Raw genomic sequence first — 11,126 nt, forward strand, 5'->3', positions numbered from 1 at the left:
CTTCCTGATAGTTTTCATAGTAGTAGTTCCTGATATTAGTCACTGTTACACATTTAGCTTAAAAGAACAACTATCTATAACGTTTTATCATAAAAGGCAAACATATTAAAATATCTCACTATAGATATTTGGAAGGATGAGACATTTTAAAAAAGGAATACAGATCACTAATGCAAAATAAGTCACGTCATGAGCTGGGAAATGATCGGGCTGAAGTGGATATGTGCCTGATCCAGACTGAATTCGCAATCCTTTTAAATCAAACAAAATCGTGGTCCATTTTAGATTCGTCCTGCAAATAGACATTCATAACTGATCTGTTACCAAGTCTGTTTCTTTAGGAGAATCAAGTGGGTTGACCCACTGAGAATGATTTAAGTGATTTCCAGTGAAAAATATGCTGACTCGGAATTTCATACAGTGTACTTTTCAAGATGCTGTTTGACATTTAATGACTGATCTCAATCTGTGAACAAACATTAACATGAAATGGTAAATTGACTGATATAGCACTTTTCTACTCTCCCAGAGCACTCAAAGCGCTTTATACAACATGCACGCAAGCACCGTCTTATGTGCTTTTTAACTAACATTCAGACTGTGGTGAATGCACCACAGAGCAACTTGGGGTTAGTATGTTACCCAAGGATATTTGGCATGCAGACTGGGGGATCCAACCACCAACCTTCCAATCAGTAGATCACGTGCTGTACCTCTTGAGCTACGGCCACCCCAAAGTTGTCAGAACTGTATTTAAAATGTTTAAATACATTTTGCTCAGTGCTAAATTAATTTCAACATCATCTTCACTCAATTATTTACATCATCTCAAAGATCCAACTGTGACAGACATTTTGCCATACGTGTGGCTGCTTATAATAGGACAAATGATTGATCCCTCCTCTATCCATACCCACTTTATGAATGACAAAATGAAGTGGAGTGTCAGTGAGCTGGTTCAGGTGCAGCAGGAGGGGAGCAATCGAAAATAATCTCAGTGTTTGTTAAATCAAACAGAGTTAGATCACCGAATCTGATACCTTTTATTATTAAATTTTTCAGGCAGCTTCTCTGTAGCTTGTTTCCATTATGTATTAAAATTCATGTTTTCTGTGAAAGTACCGTCATTCTTCTTTGGCTGTACCGGATCCTGTGAGGAGAAGTTAAAATGGTAATCTATTAAGCAAATGCATGAATACGCCTGAATAAAATACAGCCTTCAGCTACACTTTTCCCAGTCTCTGGATGACACAGGGGACGAGTAAATATTGATCCACAAAATAACACATCCACTAATTCCGCTCATGTGTTCACTTATAAGGCGCCAACACACATCTTTGATTTTTTTATAGTTCCATAGACACTTATCTATTTTCTGGAGAGATTTTCAATGAGGCAAAATTTAATTAAAAATATGATTAAAATTACACCTCTACATAACACTGAATCTTATAAAGGGAGAAGCAGTACAGCCATATTGACTGTAACACTCTCTGATGCCTCATAAAAGACTTTACCCTCTCATGTTGGGAAGCTGAACCTGAGAAGGAACCTCTTGGGGCTGAGGTTGAACCATTACGGTAAGCTCCTTGCCCCCTTCATTTAAGCATTTTCTCTTTCGGTTTTATCAGAGCAATGTCCATAGAATACTCGAGCAATCAGCAAGCTGCCACTGTTCCGGAGTTCAACTACTGCTACTTGGACCCATCCCATATATCTCACATTTATCAGCCTATTGCTGCTTCATATTAATGACACCAAGCAATCCTCAGCACATAAATAAAGTGCTGCAATAATTGCTAGAAAAACCTCAACCCATGTGACCTCTCTAAATGGCTCAGTTTGTTTGTGAACACTTTTTATGCAAAAATAGGGATGGTTATTTCCTGCCAGTGAGCATTTTCTTTAACAAATGCAAGAACATCTAAGATTTTACATACCTGAAGAATGTGATAAATTATAACTATGTGTTCCAGGTACTGGTCCCAAGCCCACAAAAAGCTTTTCCTTCATGATCATCAAATCATTCATCTATCTACAAGTTACAATGTTAGGTTCCAAATCTAAATTTCTAAATTTATTACCTTGCATATGATTCAGCGTCACGTCTTCTCCCTCTGGAATTCTTAAGTGCGGTACCATGTTTAATTGGATTCTCATACTGTGGACTAACTTCTGCTTGAACTCGCCACTGGAGGGGGCTGAACAATTTTGTGTTATGTTGATCCAAAATGCTATGCCATATTTGCTGCTCTTCATTTGCTCCCTGTTGAATCATGAGGACTGACTATTTCTTCTTCCATGCAGTCAGTGGAAATCATCCAGAATTCATAAACCTGTAGTTATATGCAACCTTTTTCAATTTGCAAACATTTTTAAAACATGAACATTTGTAGTAGAGCTGTTCTTACGCTGCTTGGGGAAATAGCAGTGCTAGTTTCTTTCTGAAGGTGTGCACTGAGGCAATCATGTAATCAGACACGTCACAGATTTTACCTCTCTTAGACATTCAAATAATTAAAGGTTCTGACATCATTGCCACTGTGGGAGAAGTAGTAGTCAAAGTGTACTGTAATAGAAGTGTATTGCCATCAGTGTGACAATACAGGTGACTTGTTTGACATTGATTAAAGCAGTTTCAAATTTTGTGACTTTGCAGAATGATAAACTGCACTCTCAGTAGAGTGTGCTGCTTCCTTGTCTGTAAAAAAAAAAAAAAAAAAAAAAAAGACAAATATGCATTTTATTGTACCTGTCACACTATATGGTATGAACATATGCTTGCACCTTCTATCTGTTACTTAAAAGTAAATTTCCTGCTGAAGCAGCAAAAACAAATTAGGGAACACTTGATATTCTTTCATGGAGTGTATGAATTTATCTGCACCCAGTTTCAATATTCCAAACTGCTGTCAGAATAACAAATATAGTCTTCATCCTTGTGAGAAGAAATAACAGCTTCCAATTTGGTTCCAACACTAAGGCATCCCAGGCCAGCAGAGAGATGCAATCTCTCTAACGTGTGCCTCTGGGTACCTCTGGGGCTCCTCCTGTTGGGACATGCCCGGAACACCTCACCCAGGAGGCACTACCTAGTCACATACATGAAACATCTTAATTGGCTCTTTTGGACATGGTTGAGTAATGACTCTACTCTCCTAGTCCCCCATGAATGACTGAACTCCTCACCCTATATCTAATAAAGAAATCAGCTACCCTCTGAAAAAAAGCTAATTTCAGTTGTTTGTATATGTCACTTGTATCCAGTGCTTATATCTGTTTCTTTCAGTAATTACAGGATGTAGATTGCAATAGGCAGCTTCACATTTACTCTCAGCACTCTCCTCACTACAACATACCCATACAAGTGACTACCCAGAGCTCTGGAGAAACCTGTGGGTATTCACCAAAAGAATAGATACATGCTGGAGATACAAATAGCAGAAATTAGCTTTCTCTAAAGGGCACCTAACCTTTGCTGTTGAGATAGGTTGCGAAGTTCAGTCTTTGGACTTGGGAGAGTCCACAGATGTGGCCCTACTCCTTCTGTTAATGCGCGTTCAACTGTGAAAAAGAACCCAAGATACTTGAACTAATACTACTTGAACACAGTTGGAGGAACAATTTTCCCCTGACCTGGAATGGGCTCATCACCCTTTTTCGGGAGGGAACCATGACCTCAGATTTGGAGGTGCTAATTCTAATTCCTAAACCTTCACACTTGGTTGCAAACTGCTCCAATGGAAGCTGAAGGCCACTACCTGATGAAGCCAACAGAACCACATCATCTGCAAAAGCTAGAGATGAGAAACTGATGGCCACAAAACTGGAAGCCTTCTGCCAATTTGCACCACCTAGAAATTCTTTCCATAACAAAAATCAGTGGCCACAGAAAGCAGCTCTGGCAGAGTTCACTGGGCAACTGAGAATGGGTCCAAGTTATTGCAATTTGGACCAAAAGAGTAAAGAGTTGGTCCAGCATTCACAGTAGTTCGAGCACACCCTCCCCCTTCTTGAAGATGGAAACCACCACCCAATTCTGCCACTTCAAAGGCAGTATGCCAGATATCTATGTGACTTTACACTAACAGGCTATGACAGTCCTACTGTGACCAGGGCATTAGGGAACTCTAGGTGAATCTCATCTACCCAAGGCCTCCTCTACCAAGACGTTGTGTAATTCACTCAGTGACCTCAGCCCTAGTGATGGGCAAGTCATCCCCCAGACCCTGCTTCATCTAAAAAAGGTGTGTTAGTGATATTGACGAGATCGTCAAAATATTCATTCAACACTTCATCTGATCCTTGGATGAACTCAGCAGCACTCTTTCCACCATACATGGTTCAAGGAGATATAATAATAATAATAATAATAATAATAATAATAATATTTGTTTGATAGGAGTTATTTTTGCATGTTAAACAGTAAAATCGAACTATAAATCTAAATGAATAATCAAAAATAATTTAAAAATAGTGAGTTATTATTAAGAAAGATTTTATTATTGATTTCCAGTTGCATGAATGCTGGGTCTAATGGCTGCTGCAGCTCTCCACATACTTATTGTAATTCGATTTATTGTATTACTTAAGTTACTGTCTTTTCATCTGTTTGAGTGAGGTTGTTATACTCTGTCATGGAGCTTGGACCCCTGGATTTTATCGTTTGCCAGTGACTCTCGTATTTCAGTACATGGCAGCCAAACTTCTTCAGCTTTAACTTCATTCTTCTTAGCCACCACTGGAACTGTATGGTCACTGTTCCTTTTATGTCTATGTTAATGTTGTTTTGCTGGGTGATCTTAATATACATATGGACACTGTAACTAATATTCCTACGAGGAATTTCTCATGATGTCTATAATAATTTTTGTCTACAGCAAGAGCCATATTCTTGATCTTATCTTTTAGTCTGGTGTTATTCCTCAAAACTGTGTATTATTTGACATTACCATACCTGGCCAGGATCTGGTATCTTTTAATGTCAATTTAATATTATGTAAGTCAAGCTGTTTTTGCTTTATTTCATATCAAAACATTAAGAACACTGACATAACTGCCTTTTTCAGTGGAGTTGACAGGCAATGTATCAACTCATGATGAAGTTGAAGTGTGTAGTTCATCGGAGTCAGAAGGTTCTGATGCACTGCAGAATCTTAAGGATACTTTTGCTCCTTTGAAAACCGCTGTTCATACGGACATGTATGATGAACACATGTGCCACCATAAGAATGCACTGTTGGCAGGTAAATCTGAATATTATGCAAAGCTAATAGGGTCTGTTAAAGGAAATACTAGGTCTTTTTTTAATCATCGGTACCTGATAATTTCTCCATCTCCATTTTAATGCAGTGAGCAGTATAATACTTTTATGGACTTCAATATTCAATATAAAGATTAGTAATAATCATTAGAAAGTCTAGGTGATTCTACATATATACAGTGTGATTTCCCTTGTTCTTTCCTTTTACTAATTTTATACTCTTGACTGGTAAGAAAATGTCAGGCTTTATCATGAAATCCGTACAGACAGGAGGTGTCACTTGGTCAACCTAACCCTACCTGCTCCTAACCCCTAACCCTTTTCATGGGATTTGAAGTGGTCCTCCGGAAGAAGGCTCAGCAAAGGTCTTACTTCCTGCAGCAATCCATGCCAGTGGAGCTGCTGGTCATCTTCCACATTGCCATCATCCAGTATGTCCTGTTTCCTGTTTATTAATTATTGCCTGGTTCGTCTCAGCCAGGAAGCAGGACAGTGCCAAACTGCAATGGACAATCAGGACAATCAGATCACTGGTGCTGATTTTCCCTCCATCGAGAACCTGTACATGTCGAGGGAAATGGGCAGAAAACATCTGTGCAGACCCCTCACATCCCAGACATAACCTGTTCAAACTGCTGCCTTGAGACAGGCGCTACAGAGGGCTGTTTGCTACAACCAGCCACCACAGAGACAGTTTCTTTTCCCAGGCTGTCACTCTGATGAAAACTGTGAAATAATCCACTGTTATATCATTCAAGTGATATGTACATATGCACATTGCTGTACTCAGTTTTGCATTTATAGTTTGTATAGTTTCTTCAGACTTTCTTTAATTGTTTCTCTTACTTTTTACGCTTCCCTAAAAATGCATCAGACATTCTCCTTTCTGCTTATAACATAAAATCAAGATGGCAGTGCTTGTATCCGGTCTTTAAGTCAGACGTCACAGGTGACGTTGCTGGTATTTCCGGGCCCAAGCGCTCCTGAAGAAACAACGACGGCGGAACAAGTAACTTTAGCAAAGTACCAATTAAGGTTAAAAAGGGTCTTAATTCCTTCAACTATAGTAAAGTCCAGCGGAATTCCCAGGCAGAATTATAAAGGGTAGTGTCCAGGCATCCATGAAAAACAAGATTTACGAGGTTGAGGTGAGCTAGGAGAAAGCTAGCTAGCCGACGATTAAACATGAGATATTCTGTACTCACTGATGTATTTCATAAAGCACACACACGTACAGCAATGCTATAACAGTGGAAGTAAATGAGTAAATAACATAGAGGTTTTGGAGAGTTAGTAATGTTAGCCTAGTACCAGTTATATTAGCCTAGTTAACCCTAGTATCAGTACACAGAGCAGCACTGCAAGTGTTTGTTAGAATGTTTAGGGTAAGCATTAACTTTCTTTCAATGTAGGTGCATGCTGAGGGTCTGTTAGTCAGGTTCAGCTCCAGTGAGTGCCCGATTGGCAAAGATAAGTGCCATCATATGGCGGCATTGTTGATTTGGGTGGAGAAGAATGTGTCTCTCACTGACATGGAACGTGTGTGGAAGAGGGTGAAATCATCCAAAGCAGAAGAAATTGCTGCCAAGAGAGTGTCTGAGATGACACCATCAACAACACAAGGTCAGTTATTTATTTAAAATTTGCTCTTTGAATTAATTATTCTTTTAACTTTTTAAAAAGCATTGTGTTTTATATACTAAAATTATTATGTATTTAGATTACTAAAAGTATGTTTTATTTATTTTTCAGCTGGAATCAAAAGACCTGTCATCCAGGAGGAGAAGGAATGGGCAGTGGCCTCTCTATCGAAATGTGAGCGTTTTACTGGGATGGGGCGGATTTTGAGTCCAGAATGTCCTCAGGTAATTTGATATTTGCTTTAACATGTGGTTATATGTATATAAACTCTTGTAAACTATAGACATCAGCCACTACTCTGTGGTCAAAATTGCTTGGTCCCATTAAAACCTTTAAAATTCTTTTGCTTTAAATCTAGACTCCACCAGCCAAGACATTTGATGGACTGCTGAGGAACCTGGGTTTTGCCCAAGCAGAAGACAAGGCTAGTTATCTCTTGGCATCACTGGCTGTGTCTGAGGAAGAGAAGAAACAGATCGAGGAAGCAACAGTTGGGCAAACGAAGAATGCATTGTGGTAAGAAAGTGCTTTGAAATTAATTCTGTTAGGTGTTAAGCAAGAAATTTTAGTGAACTGTGTCTCTTAATTTTGTGTTTCTTTATAAAAGGTCAGCATATCGCAAGAAGAGAATCACAGCCAGCAACTTCGGTTTGGTCCTGGGTGCAGTCCAGTGGCGCTCATACCCTCCTTCCTTATTTAAGACTCTGCTTGGCCAGTACAACTTGACAGATGGATCTAAAGTAAGTTGTAAGTAAAAAGGGTCTGTGCTTCTAACAATTAATTTATGACTAAGTGGTATTTTCATCCCCAAAGGCATGCGATTGGGGGATCCTTCATCAGCCACAGGCCAAGCAGCTGTACACTGACTGTACTGGTGCAGCTATCAAGGAGAGGGGACTGTTTTTATCCAACAGTGGCCTGCTTGGTGGTTCTCCAGATGGGACAGTCTCTAATGACTGCATCATTGAGGTGAAATGTCCATGGTCAGCCAGAACCAAAACTGTATTGGAGGCAGCAGAAAGTAAGGACTTTTTTCTACAGCTGGATGAGGCAAGTGATTCCCTGGTATTAAAAAACAATCACAACTACTGGCATCAGATCCAGGGCAACCTATATCTCACAGGGGTGAAAAGCTGTCACTTTATTGTTCGACTCCATGTGACTTTTTCATCTTGCATGTGGAAAGAGAACAAACTTGGGCTGTTAACATTGAAGCTTTGGAAACGTTCTACCGGGACGTTTTTTTGCCCCATATTTTATCGCAGCTATGAATTCATATCAGCATGAGTAATTTATCAGTCCAAATGTTTATAGTTAATTTTAAAACAATTTGTAAATATTTGTAAATTGTACATTTGTTGCAATTTTAAATTTGTAAGTATATTCAGATAAATTCTTAAAATATATTAAATTTTTATTTAAAAAAAATTTTTTTTGGGAGAAAAACTGTTCCTGAAAATAAAGAGTAACACATTTATCTGGTATTCCTCATTTTTATTGAAATAGTTCGGCAAATAAAAACTAGGCAGTAATCAGGAAGCTGGAATGGAATGAAAAATATAACAAGCCATTGATAAAAACAGAGTAAAATTAAACATTTTGCGAACCACAATTGAGACAATTTTCTATTTGAAACTATGCAACTAAGTTGTTTTTATGGTGTAACATCTTGAGTATAACCATAAAAGAATCCAGAAAATATAGAAGTTATAAATAATAAAAGTCAACTTATTCAACAGTTGTATTTTCTGGTCCACAAGTAGTTAGAAAATGACACCAAGTACTTTTACCTCTGCACTCTCACAGGTATAATTCGTTCAATTTCACGGGGGAATAGGTGTTTGTAAATTTGTAAGACACATACATGCTTTCAAGATCTTATTAATATTCTTTCTGAACTGATGTGGGATGTGATGCAAAATTGAGAAAAGTTTCAGTCTTTGAATGGAACGCTCTACATGTATTCTTGCGCAAGAAATCTTCCTGTTGTTGTTCACTTCCTCCTGTTAGAACTGTCCATTGGTGAGGAAAGGCGGAATGTTCAGTGAGACCCCCTCTGGTAGGACGTCCCAAATTGTGAAGCCCTTATCTGCAATAACCATGTCACCTGATAGTAGATGTTGCAGTACTCCATAGTCAGCTGTTATGGCCTTATCTGAGGCACCTCCACCGTACAAGTTGCTTACAAAGGTTATTACACCATTAGGAGCCACACCAATTAGAGCCTTTAGTGCGGTCCGTCCTTTGTACTGGCTGTACAAATGACTTGTGTGTGTGTGTCAAGTCTCTCTGTGTTAGAAACAGAAACTTCAATGCAGTCAAGCACAATCCTGCAGTTAGGAAATGGTTGGAAGCAATCTGGCAGCGATGTCCGATTCTTGGCTCTTGAGGGAATGTTGTTTTCCAGCATGCCAACATAAAAAATGTCATACAGTAAACTTACAATTGTTGTAAAAATATTAGTTACTGTGGCTGTGCTGCAGTTAAACCTTGTTGCAAGGTCCACATGACCACAATTAAGTTTGAGCTTCATCAGGGTTAGAAATAACTGGTCAACTAAGGGCATCATTTGGGCAGTCCAATCAGAATGATATTTAAGATTAAATCTGGAAAGAAGGGCTTCTAAAAACAGGACAGTAGCAGCATCAAGCAATCCAGTATAGTACTGGACCCTTTCAGGATTGTCAGATATTTGACTGAATGAGAAAGTCTGCATCAGCTTCTCTACTTGTTCTTTTAGTTTTTCATTCTCTATTCTTAGTATGTCAATCTGAATCTCTAGCACCAGAAGATTATTGGAAAAACTTGCAGTAGCTGTCTGTGTATCTGCATCATTGGAATGATGAAGCTCATCTGATCTTTCACTCTGATTTTCACCACTAGCTGGGACCTGCTCTTTTTTCTTCTCTTTCCTAACAGGGTTAAAGAAGTCCAGACACTTTTCATTCCAAGCTCCTTAGACTACGATGACCTGGATGACTGGTCACAGACTGGTCACAGACTGTGACCATAATTATTCAAGTTGTTGTACTATTTTGTTTGTAAGCTTACCAGAAAGATAAGTACTGGCAAACTTTGCTAGCTTTTTGTTGGTTAGGTCTTTATTTTGGTAATTAACTGGCACATAGGCTAGGGATTTTAATGTATTTTTTTACATGAACATCGCTTTTTGGACGTAATTTTTATTCCTCGGTGCGTCAAAAGCTAGCTAAGGTTCATATATAGCGAAGTGACCCTTAGATTTTGATCTTTGCTTGGAGAAATAAAAATGACTTCAAAAAAGTAAAATTACTCGTAAAAGCCAGTTTGTCTTTTAGTAGCGGGTTTTAATTGTTCATATTAGCTAACTAAAGTAAGAACCCACTTGCTCTTATCTTACAAGTTTATTCATTCACTTAAGAATTGTAACATACCTTATCAACTTCAGCCACTTCCTCTTCTCTTTCTTTTCACAAGGAAACCGGTAAAATGACAGATTAGACTGTTGTTTTGAACCAGATTGTTTAAGCCTGGAAGCGGGGTTCATACGTCATCAATTAAAGACCGGATTGGCTTAGTATTCTGTTAAATGGTTATATTATTTGACTTGTTAGTGAGTACCGCATATACTTATGTGAGCATAAAATACAGTCATCGGGACTAATAGACAGATCAGTTTAAGGTCTATTAGCTTTTTTGACCACCGTGACCTGGGATGAGATCGTCAGACTACCAGGATCTCAGTGGATTACTGTCCTGGGGGAAGGTGACAGAGGCAGTGCAGAAACAGGAAACAATAGCAAGACTGTGTACATAACTTATGCAGGCCTCCAATGAGTAAGTTAACACTCACCTTTTTCTGCTCAGAAGAATTTTTGAGACTGCTGCATCATGGTGTTTATGGAGACATGGCTCAACTCAATGATAGCAGAGCCAGGTAACAGAGCAGACAAGCAGGACAAAAGATGCCAGTGAGAGTGGATTTTGCATGTGATACAACTGTGATGGGCCTTATGAAAAGATGAAATGAGACAGCATACAGGAAGGAGGTGCAGTGGTTGACAGGCTGATGTGCAGTTAACACCCTGAATTTAAACACCAAAAAAAAAAGAAAAAAGAATTCATTGTTGATTTTAGAAGAAACATGGTGGATCACCAGCATCTGGTTCCTGGGCAAATTCATTCTTGTAAAAAAGTGTTAACACCATATAAAAAGCCTGTATGTTTACTAATGTATTTGGAA

At 38.7% G+C, this 11,126-nt stretch overlaps 1 pseudogene; it reads right to left on the reverse strand.

Moving 5' to 3' along the window:
* Positions 1-8,704: 8,704 nt before the first annotated feature.
* Positions 8,705-11,126, reverse strand: part of LOC148098560 (uncharacterized) — a 32,103-nt pseudogene continuing 29,681 nt past the window's right edge.

The sequence above is a fragment of the Neolamprologus brichardi genome, chromosome 15 (genome assembly GCF_056152115.1).
Source record: "Neolamprologus brichardi isolate AB-2024 chromosome 15, ASM5615211v1, whole genome shotgun sequence".
Lineage (NCBI taxonomy): Eukaryota > Metazoa > Chordata > Actinopteri > Cichliformes > Cichlidae > Neolamprologus > Neolamprologus brichardi.